This window comes from Euprymna scolopes, chromosome 12, assembly GCF_053919585.1.
Source record: "Euprymna scolopes isolate OS-2025 chromosome 12, ASM5391958v1, whole genome shotgun sequence".
Classification (NCBI taxonomy): Eukaryota; Metazoa; Mollusca; class Cephalopoda; order Sepiida; family Sepiolidae; genus Euprymna; species Euprymna scolopes.
The window spans coordinates 62,760,763-62,784,960 of record NC_136493.1 but is presented as its reverse complement, the minus strand read 5'-3'; positions in this window follow the sequence as shown (position 1 = coordinate 62,784,960).

Below are 24,198 nucleotides of genomic sequence, written 5' to 3'. Positions count from 1 at the left end.
CTTGTTATGTTTATCTACAGTTCGGAGATGTATATAATTGCTCATGTATGTATATAATTGTTCATGCATGTGAGAATCTATAGTGTTTATGATCGTTTAGTCCATGTTTCTCCATTTCGTGATCGTCTAGTTGATATGTGTATAACATGTATTTAATAGGATGTAAAACAACACGGACAATACAAAGGGACGGAGCATAGTTTTTTTTTTTTACATCTGGCCAATAGGGAAACGTACCTTGTTAATCTGTGTGTCTTGTTTTGACGGATTTTGAAAGCCGCAAATGAAGATTCATCCCAAGGATACGACAAAAAATCGGCTTTATTTTCAGCAACTTTTATTCCCAGAATATTTCCCCACTTGGAAAGTTGTTCTAAGTTTTATATTCTATCAACATTACCCTAACAGCTTCTTCGGGTGTCAGAGCCATCTCTCAAGCTCTCTTATTAAATTATCTTATTAAACTCTACGTGCATATTAAAAAGATCTCTATTTTTTTTGTAATTACGTCATCAACTCACATCAACAAAGAATCAAATCACCTGATGTTTTGTCACATAATCTACTTATTATTTTTGTTAGCTAAAATTTCTAACTTGTTTGTTTAACTAAACATTTCATTTCCATCAAGTTAACATCCTTGGTACATTCTTCAGTTGACAAAACATCTCGACTTCTAAAAAAACAAAAACAAACAACAACAACAACAACTAGCAGGGCCTGTAGAAATTCCACAGGGAACCCATTCATATGTGATATATTGATGTTGACATTCTGTAGATGTTCAGTTTAAGTGGAGACGCGCTGTTAAAACTGCAAACGTATTTAAGCTAGCAAAGATGCCCGGTCATAAAATGCGCTTAAATATAATATTTTCATTTTGCAGATTCTATATAGTTAATGTTCTATTGATTTTTATACATTATAAAGTTGCGATTTCAAAAATAAAAAAAAATATCCATATCCCTGCCAGTATTATATAAATGCTAAAAATATCATTAAAATTTAACAATTTTATGTATTTGGGTGAAGAAAAACCACATTCCTTTCTTCACTTAACATAAGTAAAGAATGGGGTATATTCATCAAAGAGCTGCAAAGTAACATTATGTTGACATGTAAATTGATGCTATTAAAGCTAAGTCACTATATAGATTATCAGATGTGTATGCAAACTTGTAACACTTGTAACGCGCAGAAAAGAATAATTGCATTTCCTAATCAAATTATTGTTTATCTTCGTTTTGAGTCGAATGTAACAACAGAGCTAGATAAAAAGAGTAGAGGAAAACACATTTACAGAAAGGAAACCTAACACATGGACTTTTATATTTTGAAGTCGGATTCAGCTGGCAACAAATATATTTTTTTTATCTCTTTTGGAAGAATAAAAAAGGGTAAAAATGGGATCGAAATTGTTTTTGTTGAAATAACAATTCCGAATTTCATCTGAAACCATAAGAAATGGGGGCAACATTTTTGTAATACAAATGTAAAGGGCTGACAAACACTTTGTTAAAAACAAAAAGTCAATCACGTTCGACTTTTGCAGCTTTCAGTCAATAAGTCTTGTCTTAGCTATACAAACCACAAACAATTGTTTAAAATGATAAATGCCTAGTTGTACGTTTGCATATGATCACTAGGTTAACGTTATCAGGTTAGAGTAGTACACTTTTAAACCTGAATATAGGGAAATTTATTTGCGTATATTTGACATTATGACACATTTATACATGGGTAGATTTCTTTTTTTTTGTTTTTCATTTTTGAAAATTATATGTACTATGCATCAAAATTTGGTCTATTGGCAGTTATATCAAGTATATATATTTACAGAAGAAACGATCTACATCCATATCTCTCTCTTTTATATATATATATATATATATATATATATATATATATATATATATATATATATATATATATATATATATATATATTAAAATCTTTAAATTCAACGTTATTTCACGTGGTTAATGGTAGCCGAATGGATACGGTCTTTGCTAAGCGAGCCAGAGATGTCTCGTGTTGCCGAGTTCGAATCGTTCAACTGGTGTTAATCGTGACACCCTGCACTGAAGATTCCCGAAAGGATTAAACACTAGTGTCTGTAGGTATTTAATTATTATAGTAAAAAAATAATTATATATATATATATATATATATATATATATATATATATATATATATACTAGCTGCATTTACTGGTATTTGCAGGGAGTTTTTGTACTTATTTTACACCTTGTATTTTGTTTTAATTTCCTGTCAATGAAAATGCTATCATCTTTAATGACTGAGAAATTATTCTTTTTTATATGATATTCAAATAAAACTGTTAGAACCTTTTACAAAAATTTGAAATTTACATCGCATAGATTCTTTTAAGTCTCAATTTTTACTTTACATTTATAAATAGTTAGTTGCGTGTTTAGAATTATTTTAATTTTCAGTTTTTTTGGGGTTTTTTTTGGCAGACCATGTTTCTGTTTGCTTTCCAAACTATTATTTTTGTTTTTTTAAATATTTTTTTGAAAGTTAAATTTAATTATATATATATATATATATATATATATATATATATATATATATATATATGTCAGGTCACGTAATGTGCTACTGGTACCATGTAACCCAGTACTACCTGCTGCATGGTCGGGTAACTGGCGACTAAACTGGTTCTCCCACTAGCTTGCCTGGTGAGAAGGGTGGCTAGTTTCCCAGAAGGATCAAAAACAAGACTTTACAAAGGACGGATGAACCCTCCTAGGGTCAACGGCCAACTAGCTCCACATGCACTTATATGCATGCGTATATATGTGTATGTGTGTGTATGTGTATGTGTATGCGTAGCGCGGAGTTTGAAATCCCAGGTTGGTGTCTGGCGTGCAATATCTCACTTCATGGGCAGGTAGTGGCTCTTAAGTCTGGTTGACAGTCTACCTAAGTGATGGAAAACTCTATTACAAAGCCTGAGATGCAGGTGTCATTAGTTCCGTGGCATATTTTGCACCAACAGATGTTATCGGCTGTTTCAAAAAGTGTGAATGGTTCTACACAAGCCATTACCACTTAAATCAAATCATTGTGTGGTAGCCATGAGTTTGCTCACTCTGCTTTCTTACAACATCCAAAAAGGTAAGCAAAACGTTCCATCAGGCGAAGTCCACTGCCGATGGGGTACTGGTGATGGAGGCAGGTGGAGGATACCACTGGAGGCCTTTAGTCGGTACTCTGCACAGTTGGCGGTGTAGTAGGTGATGGCCGTTCTTGTGTAAAAATTTGTGAACAATTGCACAGTTCATGTCTTCTACTATGTGGCAAAGCAGATCTTTTCTAGATGTAGCACTGCTTTCCCTAGACGGAGGAGGCGATAAAAGGAGCCCTAAAAAAAGCTTGTTCACACAAAAACTTGCCATCTTGCTGCCGTTGACTGGCTATCTAATTGCGCAGTCGAAACAGAAACTCAATTCAAAATACAAAGCATGCGTTCAATTTTGGAACATGGAATGAAAGAACGTTGCTTGATAGTGATGATTCTTTCGAGAGGAAGACGGCGCTAGTTGCAAAAGTACTGAAACAATACAACATTGACATTGCTACCTTGTCTCAGACACATCTTTTGGGATCAGGTGAATTGAAAGAAATTGGCGAAGGTTACACGTTCTTTTGGTCAGGTCGGAAAGAGGGGGAGAGGCATAGTTCTGGTGTTGGCTTTGCAATAAAATAAAATATTGCTGACTCTCTGGAGACTCTTTCATAGAATGGAACTCACAGATTGATCGGGACTGACACTGGTAAGTTGCTATGCACCAACTCTAAATGCAGAAGAGGTAGAAGCCACAAACTTCTACAAAAAGCTTGGTGACATACTAAGAAACGTAAGCTTTCATGACAAGATCTTACTGATGGGAGATTTCAATGCCCGGGTAGGTTCGGACAGGGAGACATGGGGAAATGTGATTGGGGCTCATAGTATGGGGGAAAATAAATGACAATGGAATTCGCTTGTTGTCATTTTGTAGTGAACATGGGCTCTTCATTACAAATACTATGTTTCAGCAGTCAAATCGTTGTAAAAGCACATGGATGCACTCAAGGTCCAAGCATTGGCTTCTTATTGACTTTGTTATAACCGGGAAAAGAAACAGGAGATATTATTTTGAGTCGTTCATTTCATGACTCATGTTGGCTGTCGGATCACACCCTGATTCGATGCAAGACATCACTGAAACTACGACCTAAGGGCAGAAGGCATACAATTAAGATGCCAAAGCCATTGAATATGAAAGAACTGAACACTGAAAAGAAAGAAGAATTATCTTCTAAGTTAGATGCAAGGTTAAACGAAATTGTGATAACAATGATATTGAAGAGTCCTGGAAGAAATTGCGGGATGCCATCTTGAATGTTCAAGCAAAGTACTAGGACTTTCCAAGAGGAAGCATCAGGATTGGTTCAACGAAAATATTGAAATTCAGGGTATTTTAGACCAGAGGCACTCTTTGCACAGGGCCTGGATATCAGACAAGAATTCTGCAGCGAAGAGGTCGGCTTATCGCAGTGTCAGGAGGGATGTTCGGCGCCGATTGAGGAAAATGAAAGAAGATTGGTGGTCTGCAAAAGCCTCTGAGCACCAGGTTGCTTTTGATAGGAAAGATGCAAGGGTATTTTATGAGGGTCTGAAAGAAGTTTTTGGACCACAACAATGTGGTACTTCACCTGTTATGGGGGAAGATGGTACAACCTTGTTGATTGATAAGAATGACATCCTTAACCGCTGGAAGGACCATTTTGAAGGAGTGCTGAATTCTTCTTCTAATGTTGACGATGATGTTTTGAGTTCTTTGCCTGCAATAATCCAAATACCAGAACTAGATGTGATTCCTAATTTTTCTGAAGTTCTCACAGCTGTAAAACAAATGCTACTGAGAAAGTGTGCAGGTGATGATGGTATACCGGCTGAAATATTCAAGTTTGGGGGGGGGGACACACTTTTGAAAAAACTTTTGGAGTTATTCATCGGGATCTTGGAAAGCGGTTCTGTACCTCAGGATTTCAGGAACTCATCAATAATCCATCTCTTCAAGAAGAAAGGAAAGCGCATTGATTGTGATAACTACCGTGGAATATCACTGCTCTCTGTGGCCGGAAAAGTACTAGCCAGGGTCATTTTGAACAGAATAATCATTCATCTAGTAGACAAAATTTATCCTGAGACGTAGTGTGATTTTAGATCTGGAATGGGAACCATCGACATGATCTACTATTTACACCAAGTTACAGAGAAGGCCCGTGAGAAAAATCAGGATCTGTTTGTCGTTTTTATCGACCTAACCAAGGCGTTTGACTCTGTCAACAGAGTCGCACTTTGGAAGGTTTTGAATAAAGTTTGAATCCTTGAAAAAATGTTAAATGTAATAATATCTTTCACGAGAATATGGAGGCACGTGTAAGAGAAGACGGAAAGTTCTCTGAGTCATTCAAGGTAAAAACCGGTACGAAACAGGGTTGTGTTATGGCACCTGTGCTCTTTGCCATCTTCTTTTCAATCATGCTCGAGCATGCTTTTAAAGATTACACGCAAGGTTTTCATTTTGAGTTTAGAACTATTGGGGGTCTTTTTAATCATCAAAGATTCAAAGCTAAAACACTAACAAGAAGCAAAATGGTTCGTGATTTTCTTTTTGCAGACGATGCTGCATTCGTGGCCACTTCATTTGAAGAAGCACAAGAATTAGTTGACAAGTTTTCCAATGTCGCAAAAGCATTTGGCTTGACGATTAGTATTAAAAAGACAGAAGTTATCTACCAACCAAAGCCCACCTCGTTGCAGCAAGGTGGTGTGAATATTTCGAGACCAGAATATGTGGAACCGCCTCAGAAAATCTTAGTGAATAGACAGCCTCTGTTAAGTATGTTAAATCCTTTGCATATCTCGGAAGTAAGGGGAATTCGTCAGCATCACTTTATGATGAGATATTGAGCAGAATTTCAAAGGCGACTGATGCAATGATGGAATGAAAGCGGTTTGACTCTAAAGACCAAAATCTCAGTTTATCGTGCAGTGATTGTTTCGATACTCCTGTATGGATCGGAAGCCTGGACCACATACCGTAGGCAGATTGAGCAACTGGATACATTCCATAAGAGTTGCCTTTGCAGTATATGTGGATTAACATGGAAAGACAAGGCCCCTAACTCGGGATTGTTTGCTAGGTGCGACATTTTGAGTATTGAGGCCTTCCTGATGAAGTCACATCTTCGGTGGGCTGATCACCTTGTTCGCATGAATGAAAACCGTCTTCCTAAGCAACTAGAATACAGTCAACTGAAAGAGGGTAATCGAAATGTGGGTTGTCCATTTCTGAGGTACAGGGATAAGCTGAAAGACAATCTTCAGCACCCAGGCCTGAACCCAAAAACCTTTGAAGAAGATGCTACGAATAGAAAATTGTGGAGGGAAAAATGTTTTGCGGGTATTAACACATACACTGACACACGGCTATCGAATCAAACAAATCTTCGTAGAGCAAGAGTAGGAACAGCACCTTCCCAGCCTGTGTCCTGTGAGTCCTACGGCTTGGTTTGTGGGAGCAGACCTGGCCTCGTGTCACACATACGGCACAAGCATTGAAATTGAAGGCAAAGTGAAACAGAGCAAATTTTTGGCCCTCATGCGTCGAACACGACAGGAGAGTCCATTATATATATATATATATATATATATAAACATATATTTATATACATACATACAGCGAAACAGTACTGTATGTGGATGACTATAATGCTCCTCATCTTGAGTTGAGCATATTGAGAAGTGATACACGAATTACCGTTAGCGTATAAAGCAATGCTCTTTGTGTAAACAAATCGAGCTTAGGTATTTTGGACGATGTCAAAACATCGTTAATTCACGACTCGCACAGCAGCCGCCGATTAGTGTAAGGGTTAGGAGCCTTGACTGTCATACAGGCGATCGGGTTTCAATCCTGGCTTGAGGTAGTTGCCTGTCTAGCCGCACTGATGAGCTGTGAAACAGCGAAACAGTAGTGTATGTGGATGACTATATATATATATATATATATATATATATATATATATATATATATATATATATATCATGCGGTTATTAAATTAGTAATTGAAAATATTTTGATGAAACTTTAATTATTTGTGAAAATAATTGGATGTTATATCCATATTCATAAGATTACTGGATGTAAACAAATTTTAATTTTAATTTTAATAACATTTTTAATCTTTTAATTCATGAGGATCTACTTAGCATTACATTACTTTTTATTCAACAGTTAAAATGTTTTGAAATTGTTGCAATTTCTTGAAAAGGTCACACATGGATTCAGTCTTTTTTCAACTAATAAGCAACTATTAAAATGGCTGCTTTGTTTATGAAGAAACGGAAATACCTTAGTTCTTTATTACATTTTTTTTTAATTTGGATGTAATTAATGTAGTATTAATCAATCAATTTCCAAGAAAAAATAAAAACGCAAATGCCAATCTTAATGATTGAAACCAGAGCCTTTGCCGCTTTCACAAATGAGCTCGCTCAGTTAGTCGTACTTGCCGTGATTTAACTTTTTTTTTAAATAGAATTTGGAAGCCCATAATATTACAATAAATGCTTCTTTCTGTAATATATTTTGAATCAATTATTAACTAATCAAGTAAATGTTTTAAAATTTACAAATTTACGAATAAAAACTAATAACAAGCAAATAGAAAATCTGCAGGGCTCAGGAGAAAGATACGAGTCCTGATTGACGGTAAAGGCTCCTTTGATAAGAAGCATGAGATTCTTCTTATTCAGATAACAGAATACATCAGATCGAATAGAGATGAATAAATAAGATCAACATAAATAAAAAGTCACACAGAATAAGCGATTACTCACAAAGGTAATTAGACTAATAATAGAGTGATATTATAAGAACAACATCATATAAATAGACCATAATATCAAAGTGATGGTAGACCGTGATACCAAATCTATAAAAGACCGTAATACCCAAGTTCTGTCATCGATTTTCCAAACACTCTTTATATACCTACAAACATTGAATCCATGTTTCTAACATAATTTGCATCTAATACAATATCTTATCAGCGAGTCATATTTAGATGTGAAAAATGTAAAATTCTTACTAAAAAAGAAGTAAAAACTAATAAAAATAATTTGTGAATATCAAGATTCAAATAAGTTGTTAACATTGTTTGTATTTTAATATAATCGCTTGATTGTATACTATTAGGGCCTATAGAATACCCCATGTTAACTGTGAAATACGATTAACAAAGAAATCTGCTCATAATCTTGAATCTCATATTACTATTTGAATTCTTATTTCACCATTTCAACTTATATATACCTGTTATTATTTTTATTTGTATTTTTATTTTGTTATTTCGTTGATTATCAATGTTTTAATTAAAACAAAAGTAGATCAGTGAACAAAAAATAATATATACATGAAAAAACACATACAAATAAAAATCTGATTTCTCACAAAAATCAGTTTCTCCTCATAGACACTAAAACCATTTAGCAAATGACTTACAAAATAACAACTAAATTGCAATAAAAAAAATAAGAGTATTTTTACGAATGATATGGAGGAATTCATAATTCCAAAAATTAGTAGTAAAACCATGACTTCTAGAAAATAAGGGAGGTCTGTTCTTAAATAAGCTTTCATTTTTTTCAATACTGAAAAAAGTTTTGTAGATATTTTTTACATAAAAAGGCAGTAACATTACTGGGGAAGATGGTGATCAATAAAATAAATTTATTGTTGTTAATGTCAACTTAGTTTAAAGTGTAAGAAATCACTGACCTAACATTGCTTATTGTATAAAGTCAGAAAAGAATAAAACAGCGTCTGACTATTGTAATTTTCACTGTATGGCGCAAAGATGTAATTTTGATAATCTTAGATTTCTGAAAGTATCAACCAAAAGAAAATTATCTGATCTAATAACATATTTCTGTGAATTTTGAACCCAGCAGCTTTTATTATAGGCTCTGTGAAGATGACTGAAAACGTTCCAGACACAGAAACTCTCTAATAATACTGTTACAAAGTGAAAATGATGTGATCTATAAGATGGTTGATTGAGGGAAATATTTGTGAACTATGCATATATAATATTTATAAATAACAAGCGAAGAATGGTTATACACACACAGTGTGGAATGCCAGGAACTTTTTATATTATTTATTATTTATTTTGTAGATCGTTTCTACAAGTGTTTCAGGTGTGTTTCCACTCCGATGGTTCTTAGTTAGCAAATATACACTTTTCTCCAGAATAATTTCTCTCAACTTTCTTAATGAAGACGCAATCCTATTCAATATTTTTTTTCACTCGTTTCACGTGAAAAACAAATGCAGTTTCTTGGAACACTGGCGATAAATTGTTGACAAAGAGATATATGTGAAAAAAACAACAAGTCTAGTAGCCATTGGTGTTTGATGTTGTAGGAAAGAAACACAATTTTCACCTTTATTTATGAACTAGCGGGGAGTACCCGGCGTTGCCCGGGTTTTTGGTTTTGGATAAAGCAAAACCCCGGGGGAAAGGGGGGGGGGTTAAAATTAAAAAAAAGAGTTTTGGTAGATAGGTATGAGGATCGAACCCGAACCCTTGAGGCAAAGTTGGAAATTAAAGTGTGAAAAAAAAAAAAGTGCAACACTAACCACTGGGCCACCACGATATACAACAGAAACCCGTTTGAATTTATTTAAAAACAGAATTGACATGTGGCCACAATAAAAGTTAACTCTGCTGCTTCTATTTGACATCTTTTATGAGGTTAAATAGAAGTAGCGGTTTGTTTACTCAACTTTGACTGATTTTTTCCCCAAGATGTTGGGGAGGGGGATATAAGGAGTTTGGCCCCACATTGATCAAATCTGATTGCTTCTGGACGTTTCCCGGCATGATGCCGAGAACGCACAGTTTGAATTTAGTTTCACTTTATTTATACTAAAAAGCAGGCAAACAGGCGACAGAGCGAAATAGCGCGAATCTCATAAAAGTCGACGTAAATAAATGTAGAGGCGACTTGCATTCCCAAATCCTAGATATTATTATCTAGGGGGTATATAAATAGTTCTAAGCGATCGTACCCCCCCCCTCTCGGGAGCATCGGCGAAAAAAGCCTTTGCGAGACATACACGAAATGGTCACATACATGTTGCCTTTTCTATATATATAGAGATAGAAGATAGATAGATGTCCATGCTCTCAAACCAGTTTATTTTGTTTTTTATTCGTTCCAATTTTTCTACTTTCAATCTATACTCCTATAAATTTGTATTTTTATTGTGTATTGATATTCATATTAAAAACTCTTTTTTCTATTTATTAATATTTATTTGCTTCCCCACCAAAGCAAAATGTGACACAAGGTCATTTTTAATATGGAGGAAAACCAGCCCCCCCCCCAAAAAAAAAGACAAAAGGGGCACTCTTGTAAGGACCAAAAATAATAATTGCCTCATTATAGAGGGTTTCCCCCCTCTATTGACTGAGACAAATTATCTTAAAAGTAGAATTGGAGCAGATCCTACACTTTGATCTTGGCCCGAAGGCCGATATTTATTTGTTTCGCCACTGAGAAAATTAGGCACCAGGCCATTTTTTAATGTGGAGAGTGAGGGGAGGGGACGGGTTCCCTCGAGAGGGAATTGGATAGTGACAATTGGTATGAAGAGTTTCCCCAAACGATGACCAAAACTGATTGCTCAAGTGCAATGGTCTTATATATGTGGTTGCCCCCATATATCACTTTGGTTGCAGTATCTGCTGGATCAGATACTACACTTTGATAACAGAAAAAAGATCTTGGCCCGAAAGCCAAGAAGAAAAAGTCGAACATTTTTCTATTTATTTAGTTATTTATTTGCTTTCCCACTGAACAAATTAGGTACAAGGCTGTTTTTTAATATGGAGAGTGAGGGGAGGGGGACGAGTTCCTCTGAGAGTGAACTGGATAGTGACAATTGGAATGAAGGGTTTCCCCTACATTGACCAAAACTGATTGCTCAAGAGCAATGGTCTGATATATGGGGTTGCCCCCACATATGGTCTTTGATTGCAGTATCTGCAGAACAGATACTACACTTTGATAACAGAAAACAGATCTTGGTCTGAAGGCCAAGAAGAAAAATTGAACCGTTTTTCTGTGTATTTTTAAAGAAAATACAACTTTGTTATATATGGGTCGTGAATTGCATTTATCTGTAAAGATCTAATTTGCATATTCTTTTAAACAGTCATTTTAATTATTAGTTTTTTTCGGTTTTCTGATGGGATGATTATGTGTAATTGTATTCATGCAGATATTCTACATGATTTATACTTGTGTAAAAAGGTTATAGTAAACACAAACCTTTTTCTCTATATATATATTCATTTATATGTATATATATTTGTTAAAAAATTTTGCCAACCAAACTCCTTTGTCAGTGTTTGATCTACAGACATGAAACTATATATAGGATATTCAAACCCATGCAAAACTTTATATTTGGGTTTTAGCCAGAGAAAATTGTTGCAAAAGTGTGAAAATTAAAGAACTGGAATTTGCCAGATGAAGGTCAAACAATGGCATTATGAATATGCATGCATAACCTAATAGCTATTGGTTCATGTTATAATTGCCTTGCAGCAAACATGTCTTCATAGCTAAAGCATTAACGTCAATGGAAAAAGTAAATCGTAAGCTAAAACTTTTGGTTTTGATTCTCGGTGCGCAACCCATTTTATTTATTTTTTAAAAACTTTTTAAATCATTACTATATATTGGGTCTAATATAATATAAAAATAAGAACGAAATCTGCATTAATCAAAATATCATATTTTAGCGTATTTTACGACCGGGCAATGCCGGGCGGCCTGCTAGTAAAAAAAAAATAAATTCGTTATTATTGTTTGTTTATTTATCTATAATAGAAGCATGTTTGAAATTTTAGATAGTTTGTTGATGTAAGCGATATAATTCTATTATAAAAATATTGCAAGCAAAAATATGAATATTTACCAAAGGAAAATAAATTATAATTATAATAATCATCATCATTTTACCGGTAATTTTACATGTTGGCATATATTGGATGGATTTGAAAATGTTACCTTCAAACTAACCTGTATGTCGCCTGGTCTTTATTTATCCCTCTTTATATCAATTTATCATATTCTTGTATGCTTTTATTGGGCTTCTCCTGCCAACTAATCCGGTTATCTGAATTTCTCTACACTTACTAATCCAATAATTCTCTCCCATTCCCCTGTTCTGCACACATCTACTTATACATTCCAAATTTAATTTTTTAAGGTCATCGGATCTAAGCTTTTCTTAAGACTAACATTACACATCCATTGTGTCATTCTCCTATCATTTCCCGCCATGCAACAGATCTCCTTAACCCTCACTGTCCAGGTTTCACCTCCACACACCATCACACTGTGTACACATGTTGCATAGATTCTCTCCTTCATAGACAGTGGTAACGCTTGGCAGGAATTCCCTCCACTTCTTATTCTTGCACTCAAACTAACACCCGCTCCTTCCTGTGCTCTGATAATATCAACTATTTAACAACCTCAATAATTTGTCATCCAAATATACTTTATCAAATTCGGAGTTTTCATCCAGCTCGATTGTCTAAAACCTCACACAAACTGGTTATCACTTCTCAACCTACCAAGCATTTCATTGCACTTTTTCTGTAACTTAACTATTACAAAAAAAACATGTGATAATCAAACTCTAATTCAGATCTGGCTTAACCAATCAGAGCCATTAATATTTCACACTCTCTAACACTCATTAAGTTTTTTCTAAACACTCATTTCCGTTTTGAAGTAAAAATAGACACAGAAATTGCCAAAATAGAGAAAGCAAATACAATTCTTTTTTAATTTCCGTAACTGTTTTGTTATCAAGGAAATATTTAGCAGAGAGAAAATAGTTTTGAGCTGCAGATTTAAACAACTGGCTGCATCTTGACAAGAAACAGAATCCTGAATTATTGTGTCAAATTCAGTCAGAGGAAGTCGGAGGAGTGGACAGAGAAAAGAGATGGGATAATTCTAAGCGCTATTCAACCAGTTTGACCTTCTGCTTTTCTCCAAGTGGGTTCTCAAATAAGTAGAGGATTGTCAGGAAGTGATTCGTGAAAATCAAAGAAAATAGAACAACTGGTGGAGCTGTTTGGACAATTTCCTGTAGCAGGACTGTAGAGGTGTGAGCATGAAGGTCAACATCTAAATAGGTTTGCGTACACGCTAATGAAATACTGATCTAATAGCAAGAGCCATTTTGTTATACATGATTGACTTTATTTCAAAATTCGACAAGCTATGTGTCGGAAAAGTGACGGGACTGATGTCAGACAAAACTTATTGCAATTTCAAACAACAAATATTTCAAAATAATCCTTAGAAAGTGTACTGCACTTTCTCATGCTCCATTGTATACATGCTTATATGTACTTTAAGAATCGTCTCAGTGCCCATCATTTTCATTTTCATGATCCTCTTAGTGGTTTCCATGGTTTCAAATTGATAATCCCGTTGAGTTTAAGGTAACCAGAAGAGTCACATGAAGCAATATCAATTCATAAGTTGTTCTTGTTCTTTTTAGTCGTTTCTCATCATTCATTCCTTAGTTCTCTTCGTTGAACGGCCAAACAAAAAGGTTTATAAAAGCATGTGAAAAACAGCTATAGTTGTGAAACGCTAACAATAGTTACATACACGTTAGATACATGATAGCACAATCTAGCAAACCCTCTTTTGCCCATAACCCACACAGTACACAGCATACCCAGTCTCATTACTTTTCAGACCAATCTTATATACTGAAGTTGAGATATACACTTTTAATCCGTTTATGTACATAGAAAAATGTATTCTTTTTGAATGTGTGACAATCAGTTACAAAAGCTTATAAACTTTCATAAAAGATATTTTGTTGCTCTTAATAAGTCAAATTGCGACAATTCAAAAACATTTTACAATGTGCAATTTTAATTTTCAAGCTATTGTTTTAATTTTTCCATTTATCATCATTTATTTTATTTTTTTCAGAATAATCGTGATATTGATATTTTGACTATAGCTGCATTGGATACCTATGCTGTTTTGTTTTGTTGAAGATTAAACAATGCTGGTTTTTGTTCATTTATGACATGTTTATGAATCCAAGATAAATACCAAAAATAATTAACTAATCACACTTAAATATGCATTATCCAGGATCATGCACCTTATATCATTCAACTTGGTGCTTATTCTAAGTCGACAGGGGACTAGATCCGGTGTACCAATTCCCAAAGTCCTCAAAAAGATAATCTCTAATCCAATAGATTCCACACTGTTTACTAAGAATCAGTCCATGTAACATCACCGCATACTGCTTTCCTGTGCTTGCTTTACAAGTACTTCAATAGAATGTGCTCCGACGAACTTAATGCTATGGTATACCCTCGATGTAAATACAACTCGATAATCAACGAAATTCCACCCCTTCACAGTGTAGATCCCCAAATGCCGGAACACTCTAATAGCTTTTTTATTTGAAATGATAACCTTTGGAATTTTCTCCTTACTCTCTGTTTCTCTAACTGTACCAATATGCAAAAATTAAAATGTAATGTGAACAAATATATCAACAAGTCTCCACTTCAGATGCCCGTACGGATATATCCCCTAATCCACAATAGCCCCTTACGTCTAGTGATGAAATTGCAATCGCTGAAAGGTTAATAAGCTTCTAGGCAAGATATACAGTGGCGTTTGTAGTTGTTAGCAATTAATGTATTCATTTTTCAGGTTATAATCGTTTTTTTGTTAAATAAAATATTTTTTGAAATTAATATTCTACTGAGTTTAACAGTTTTTACATAGTTGCACAAACATTTCTTTGAGAATAAAATAAGCTAATGTTAACGTGAAAAGTTTGTACAAATAATGCTTTCAAATTATTTTACAAATCTGTAATAATAGAATGGTTTAATAACGTTTTTATGTTTAAGTGTTAGCGTAATATTTCTAGAAAAATAGTTCTAACTTGTGTGTGAAAAAAATGGACGATTATATATTTGTATGAGGACCAAGTTTCATCAAAATTGTGATGGTTTTTGGTTGTGTTTGATGTGAAAGCTACGTCATGCCACCTTACAAAGAAAATCAGCTTGAATTAAGATGATTATAGTGAGTTTCTGTCAACTGTTGTCAAGCACTGTGTGGAGAGAATAGCTACAGAACAATCATATTTGTGACAGCAAGACTCAGTTCCATGTCACACCTCCGGGAAAGCCTGTCTGAAAACTTCGATAACTTCACAAGTCCCACTTTTTGTCTCCTCTGGCATCAAACTTGCCCCATTTTTACTCCAAGAACTATTATGCGTAAAGTGCAAAGAACTTTGCAACACCAAGGATAAATTGATTGCCCGGATCAGTTGATATTCAGGTGTCTCTTTAAATTATAATAAAGGCCATGTACTCCAAATTTTTGTCCCGTTTGTAGGACGCAATGGAGGTCCAGAGCGTCTTTTTCAAATGAATTGTCTTCTGCTAAAAAGATGTACTTTAAACTTTGACAATATATCAATTATTTGTCAATATAATATATGACATCTTTTTCTATTCGAAAAATGTCAGATTTGTCTCGAATTCCTCTATGGGAGCCTTTGTTCAGTATTAGACATCTGGCATGACATTCCTGGAGAGTTGAAAACAAAATTCTTACTTAAGTTCTTAGAAAAAACAATGAAATATAACTTTCAAATTAGAAATTATTATCTATCTATCAATTAAAAGACATGAAAATTATTTTTTTAATTTTGAAAATTCTAGAAATAGCCAGCCATTTTAACCTAATTTTAATAAATTAAAAAATGGTTGGTATGGTATGCTATCAAGAAAATAAAAAATCGGAGAGTCATTTTTGAAAAGAAATCAATTTCTGTCTTTTATTAAATGTTGAGTATTACGTTTCATTTGTTTTTCTAATTCTAAATATTACAGACGCTGATGTCAAAGAAACTATTTGACCTTGTGGTCTTAAAGACTTTAATGAAGGGTAAGCCACAAAAGAATTGAACTCATCTTTTTCTTTTCAATGGAATCATTTTAAAGTTCTTTCTCATTTTCAATTCTGTAAAAAGAGAAAATGTCTGATGATAGAATTTGTTCAAATTTGGCAGAAAAAAATCTGTATTTTTATTCTTCGTTCATCCATACTCCTAAATGTGTTATTCTTGGTATTCCCTTTTGAGACAACTATTTCTCTGAACGCATCTCATAACTAAGAGCCACATTTTATAAAAGTCTAAGAAATGTATTTAACGAGTTTTACAGTAGCAAAATCAATAAATATTCTTTGAAAAAATGTTATCTTCAATTTTAGGTTGCCTGTAGATTTGCGCATTTCTTTGCTATGCCACATTTATTTACTACAGTTCGTTTATAGCTTAGTAACATCTCCAATAAATAATATTCGCTTTAGGAGTACAAATAAACCGTAATAATAAATTCTGGGATATACAATTCAATTGTAACCAGCAATCACATATGAATTGATATTTTAAAAGCTAGAAAATAATACAGGTTTACCAAAACAAAAAAAACAAAAACAAAAAAACAAAAAACAAAAGCTAAATGGAGGCCATCTAGAACATATGCTATAGAACGGAGAAAAAATGCCAAAGACCCTAATGTTTTGATGTGATGTTTTGAATATAATAAACTAATTATGACCACGGACAAAACACTAAGAAACATGGCCTAATTAGATTGTATTCAAATTTCCCAGTTACATAAAAGATTATGTTAGACATTTTATTTTGAAATTGCAACCCTGTAAATTTTTTCTATAGGAAATTCGAAAATACCTTTGAATTGTTGAAGAGAATATAATTCGACTAGAATTAAATTTCTATATCAGAATCTAAAATTATGGCTCATTTGGTTAAACTAAGTCTAAACAAGTCCATAGTTATAAGATTACAAAATAGCAATTATGGCAATTTCCTTTCAAACATGTTTCAGATATAGTAGAAACATTCCTCTTCTTATCACAACAATGCAGCGAAATTAATTTGAGGTCATTTATTTTGTTTGATGGAAAAATATCATGGTGAGAAATGTGACAAAGCTTGTGGCAAAATCTGGCAATATATTATGAACGAAAAGTATTGAAAGCAATCCCTGGAATGAAAACAGTTTCGATGTTTTGATGGGAATGTTAGCAAGAAGGCCAATCGACTCATTGTCTGTCTGTTGCTTCATTAAAGCAACGATTAAGAGTGCCGCGACTATCCCTGATGTAATGGTTATAAATATAGAATATAGTAAAAGATGCAAAAAGAATAAACTTAGTAGTTTATTATGTGCAATTCTATATTAACATAAAGCATGTAATAGATTTTTAAATAAAATTGTAAAAACTATAATAAAAATATTGTGGAAATCAATGTAACAGTTTAGAAATTTAAATATACATAAGACATGATTTAGATTGGTCGTTTATAAAAAATTGAAATAAAAATTAGGCATTTAATTTTGACATTATCATTTAATTAACTATAAGTGGTTATTGAGGAATAATGCACAGAGAAAATGGAAGGAAATAATTATAAATGTATCAAAGTGGTGAAAGCTCCCTTCAAACAAAAAGAAAATGAAAAATTATATAACTTTATTCACTAAAGCTTAGCAGGTTATATTTAACTAAGTGTAACAGCATTCTATTGTGTTCTATAGCATGTGTCACTTTTAAGTCCAACACAAATTGTTGAAGAAATTAAAAGTAACATCTAAGATGCATCGATGGAAATATTCACATACAGATTTTATACAAACATAAATGAAAACCTATTTATTGACACAAGCTTATGTACATTTAAAACGAAAGTTAATGAAATTTCGAAAAAAATACACAGCAGCATTAAATCGGCTAATACACTTTTGAGTGAATAGAAGGCTTCCCATAGAGAAGAATAAGATAATTGCGTTCTCTAAGGAATTTACTCTTACTTTTAGTAAATTTCTGTTACATTTGGCACCACCTAATCCTATTTACATTTTATTTCTATTCAACTTTGAACCTTTCTACATTACAATGCCACACCTTGACCTGCTCAGTCAGGATGGTGAAGATGTAGCACGATCATGCGTCATGGGATCAAGTATGAACGAATCTTTGGACATAGGCACCAATTATGATATCGTCTGAACTTGCTTTTAGAAGGGCTGCCCAGGCAGTTAAAACGTCTACTGTATCTTGAGTCACGGACACCAGATGTGACAATGTCCTCTTTCACGCTCACCAATAAGGCACACCCAAGCCCGGATTATCAAAGCTCAGATGTGCAGAGTTCCTCCAACCGGTCAGACCAGTTGTGACAATTGTCTTAATCGTTAATAATCGTCTGTTCAAGATATCCCACAATCTCTGATCCTGGACCCTCGGTCTTGATTTGCTGATCTGCCCACGTTGTGTTGTTTGATCCAGGACACCAAGTTAAACCTGCAATGACCAGCTGCTGACCACACACCAATCTGTAGAGTCAGTATTCTGCTGAAGAAAATAAGCACATCAAACAAGTGCTATCAAATAAATTAACTATATATATATATATATATATATATATATATATATATATATATATATATATATATATATATATAGCATAATCACATTGACACACTGGTTCTCGTCAGATCACCAAAGTTAAGAAACTTTGAGCCTGGGGACCATTTCGGAATTCTAGGCGTTGTATGTGCTCTCTGTTTATCTCGGCATTTGTTTCCAGTTGTCCTGCCACTGGAATTTAACAATGTCGACTCAGGAGAGGTGTAGTTGAAGATTGTGCACTTCCTGCCACAAAAATTTCATGCGCAGTGGGTGTCCATGGTGTGTTCAAAGACTGAAGGAGCCTTGTTTATATATGTTTTATACTGATAAATAAAACCACCAAACAAGTTTTACTAGTGACAGCTTACGTCCAAAAATAATAAAAAAAGAAAGGGGAAAAAAATGTTTCTCAACATTTTTTTCTAAACTCAGTCTGCTTGTATGCCTAGCTGCTCAGAGCAGTAATTATACAGGGTAATTAAAGGGCGGGCTACCCTCTTCTTTCCCCTTCCTCCTATATCAAGTAAGACAGTCAGTTCTATGTAGTCTTTTTTCTTTTTTTTTCTGCTTTTTATTTCTATTCTATCACTCAGGAGCTATCAGGTCTTCTTTTACAGCTATTTATAATTTTCTCCAATGAATTATAAGATGAGATCTCTCAGAGGCAAATTGCAATTAATCTTAGGACGAGTTTGTATATACATTATTTGGTCGACTCGCTTTCATTATTTGAGTTTTGTACCGATTAATACAAATTGTTCTCCGTTCGTAAATCAGTGTCTTGCGAGCAGAATCATCGTTCTGACTTATTCATAAGTTATAACTTATCTCTTGTAATGATTCCAGAGTAAAATTCTTTCTTTCTCGTTCTTCAAACCGTGGAATTGCAGAAGGGAATCGTTCTTAGCCTCTGGTAACATTTTTTTTATTTCTTATATACGCTTAGCAATCTGGGGCTAATTCTCAACCAGCGTTTAGCCTTACGGTCCTTTTCCACTCTCCAAAATCTCTTTTCAAACTTTCGAAATTTGCTTATGAAGCCCGTTTTAAGGTAAGTTGTGGTTGGGTCTGGCAAACTCAATCCCCACTAAATATCCAATCCAACTTGATTATGTACCTACCCCAATCTGAATGATTGGTTGATATCAAATATGGATTTATGCATATTAATTAGGTATCAAGGATTTCTCTCGGATTCCCACGGTCGGCAGGTACATCGAAGTCACTAAAGATCAGTTCCTCTAGCTAGCCGAGATGACACTTTACTAAAACAATGTAAATTCCAATATACAACTCAACACCTTTATGCGTTTGAAATTTTAGCTGAAGTAAAAACAATAATTATCCTTATCGCTTAGCCTGTCGATCTACCTAATTTTCAGCAGCATACAATCGACACATGTATATATATATATATATATATATATATATATATATATATATATATATATATATATATATATATATATTAGTTGAGAAATTGATGCTTTCAGTTATCAGTATCATACAACTGAAAATAAAACAATATTTCCATCTAAATACGATTATTAGTTATTGGAGCGACAACTCCATCCACTTGGCTTATGCGTTGAATCTCACTATGCCTAGACACACTGATAAAATACATATCTATAAATGAATTTTCGGCAGCCAACAGTATCACACACTGGTATTATGCCATACTTCAAGTTTTTTTTCTACAAACTATTACATAGATGACAATGTTCCCTATTCTGATTCGTTTTGTATTTTCTCAGTAAATAGTTTGGATTTAATTTCTCGCTTGAATCAAATTTATTTATTTGATTATAAAGTATATTTTGTGTTTATTTATGCAGATTTCTTTTTCCTTGCATCTTCTCTGTGATTTAAGCGTTTTAACTTGAATTTCAATATTAATTCCGTTTGTTTTCAATTTACCCTTCCATTTTCCCCCTCAATATTTAAATTGATTTATTAAATTATTTCCTTCAATAAAACAATTGTCAACTTGGAGAAGAAGAAGAAGAAGAAGAAAAAGACAACTGAAATACAAGTGAACAGATAGAAAGAGACTGACAGCTGAGATAATTTTGACAACTAATCCAGAGTTTTGCCATTCTGTTGAAAAACTTTGGGGTGAGGGGAGATTTATAAAACTTCATTGTTACACCAACTAATATTTTTCCAGTTTTGAAAAAGATATTTTTAAATCCCAAAAGCAAAAGTTAACTCTTGAAATATTCGTCGTGATATTTCACGCCTCCCTTTCGTCAGTCCCCCCCTCATTTAAAGAAAACGCGATTTCACTTCTATTTTTAAAACACATTTCAACAAAATAGTATTTGACATTTATTATTAAGCATTTGAATTTGAATATTTTTTCTTGTTTGTGTATGTTATGTTTAGTATTGCTTTATCATTTCAATATAGCAATATAGTTAAATATTGCTTTCAGAATTTTAAAATAGCTTTTTGAAGACTTAAAATAATTTTGGTGAAGTTTTATGAAAAAAATGTTCCTACGAGTATACAGTCAATTATTCTATCTGTTTTTGGTGAGAATAAATTAAATTGTGCAAAAAAAAAAAAAAAAAAAAAAATTACACATTACAAGATTCTGATTAGTCAATGATTTAGCATTGTCAATTTCTAGCTGATATATTTTTGTGCATTCTGCACCAACTGCTAGATTATGTTTGAATTGTCTGTTCGTGTAGCAGTATGTATCGTCTTTTTTATGCTTCTTGAATCATTAATGATTAACTTCCGGGTTTTCTTCATGAAAGATGTTATTTGGAGTAAATAAGAGTAAAGAGATACAAATAGCCTTGATTATAAACTTGTGTCTAATGACAAACAGAATGACTAATATGACTCTTCTTATAATTTCATTTACTCTTTCTTGGAACCTGCAAAAGTTCCTGCTTTTGTACTCAATTGTTTAATTATTTTAAGATTGTTTATCTCGGTCAAATAAATACTTGAGTGGAGATCAAAGAATATAGAACTTAATGTCTTGTGCAAATAACATAGAAAGATGCTTATTTTGGTTTAAAAAATCACTTGGTAAAAATAAAGGTACAACAACAACACTAACACAGCTCATATCTTAAAGGAAAAATATTTCTAGTTTTGATTCATTGCGAATTTAGTCGTTGACTTTAGTTGAATCAATCTCAATGAAATTGTGCACCTTTACCTGCAAGTGGATTTTTCACAATAACATAACATTGATATTTTCATATTAGATTATTATTACTTTATTCCCTATTAATCGATCAGTTAATGAAACTTAATCTAGAAGATAATAAAATAAAAATAACGTAAACTTTCTAACATAAATAATTACATTACGAAAGTAAATTCAACAAACGAGTTAGTAAATTAAACTGAAAATAATTTGGAAACATTGGAAACGAAATTTCTTGCTTTCAAGAGTTTTATCAAATCTTTATTTAATTAAACGATTCATAAATATTTACATCATTCTATAAATAAGAATGAAACATTAACAAAATTAGTTTTATAACGATTTGTCTCATTTAATAATTTAATGACTAAATGATAACGAAATAATTAAATTTAATTTTAAAATATAATAATTTCGTAAAAATAAAGGGAATAATTAAAAAAAAAGCTAAAATATGTACAAAGATCCTCTAGCAAAGCGTAGTAGGTAAATCAAATCATTTAATGAAAAAGCAGGTGGAATCAAGATTACAAGTATCTATGAAATCAAACTTCTTTAGTAACTTATTACCCTAATAACCAATAATATTACATGTCACTCAACCTCTCTTTATCTCTTAAGCAAGGTAAATAATACCAAGCCAAGTTAAACCAGATTGCACTAGTAAATTGAGATTCTACGTCTAAGGGTGAAAAGATGTGACACAACGATGATTTCAGGTTTTCATCGGCCATAGTAATTTACAAAATATTCACTCTCATTAGAAGGAGCATCAGGGGTATGTCAGAAATGACAAGAAGTTTAATAAATGTATTCGATCAAACAGAAGGAAGATTTCTACAAAATTATTCGAGTCTGTAAATAACCACAACATTTCTTTTAGAATTAAAGGGAATTTACATTTCATCTTTTGTTTATCGTTTTGTGTTTAGCTTTACGATTAAACTCAGGAGTCGAAGATGAAGATATTTGAAATGGGTGGTTTCTAATGAATGAAAACTGAAAATAGAAAAAAAAATGTTAAAATAAGCCATGAAAAAATGTACACTACACCAAATATCAAACAACGAAAAGCAATAACACATTAATATATATATATATATATATATATATATATATATATATATATATATATATATATATATATATATATATATTGTCTGTTAAAATATAAATATATATATATATTCATATATACATCTTTATATATATATATATATATGTACGTATATATACACATATATTAATTCACACACACACATACACACACACACATGTAGGGAGCTACTATCTGGGCAAATTGCAGGTACATTATGTAGGGAGTTAAGCAGCAAGATGTCTGTTTACATTACATGTCAGTACAGTCGGGGAAGTAGGAATCCGGAAAGGAATTCCTAAGTCTAGCATTTCTGGGGAAGAAACTATTAGAGTAGAGGGTTTTCTGGCATCTGGCGATCTCTGTAGGCCTGGGATATTGCTGCTTGTCGAGTTTGTCGGGGGTATTTATGTCGAAAGAGGTACAAGGGCTTGTAGTACGTCGGAGCATCTATCATTAAAATACTATGTAAATAAAACAGGTAGAGGTATGCAACATTTCATCGATGGGACAGAGGCTGAAGCCTAACTGAGAGTATATGCCCTATTAGGTTGGTAGCTCTCTTTTAAACCCTGTAGTAGATGCACCAGCCCAAATGTGAAAACAATACTATATACATGGGCGAATATTGATACTTTCAGGCATAAGTAACTTTCAATCAGAGCCACCTTATTCGCAGCAGCCACAGCAATGATCTCGATGTATCTGTTTCTTGTGAACGTTAAGCCGAGGAATTTGAACGATATACTTTCAGGTAATGTATCATTAGCCATAACTATTAGTGGTTGTAATTATTAAAGAAATGAAACTTTATCTTTGCAGCATTGAATGTTAACATCCATTTTTGTCACCATTCCACAACAGACAGGAGGTTTTCCTCTAAGGTTTTCTCAATTGCCTTGGATATGGATTCTATTCGTTTTCTCCTCATACCTGTTATAGAGTGTGGTGTCGTCAGCAAATATACCCATTTAAGAGACAATTTTATCAATTTATTTGTGAATATCAGGAATAATAAATGGCCAAGGATAGATACCTGAGGTACACCTGCATTTATATCATATTGTTTTGATGTATAACCATCGAGACAACTTGGATTTTTCTTTTATTTAAAAATGTATATACATATATATATATATATATATATATATATATATATATATATATATATATATATATATATAACTAGCGAGATGAGTCACCAGTCTTTGCGCGAGTGTAAAATACGCTTATATATGATATTTTAATTTG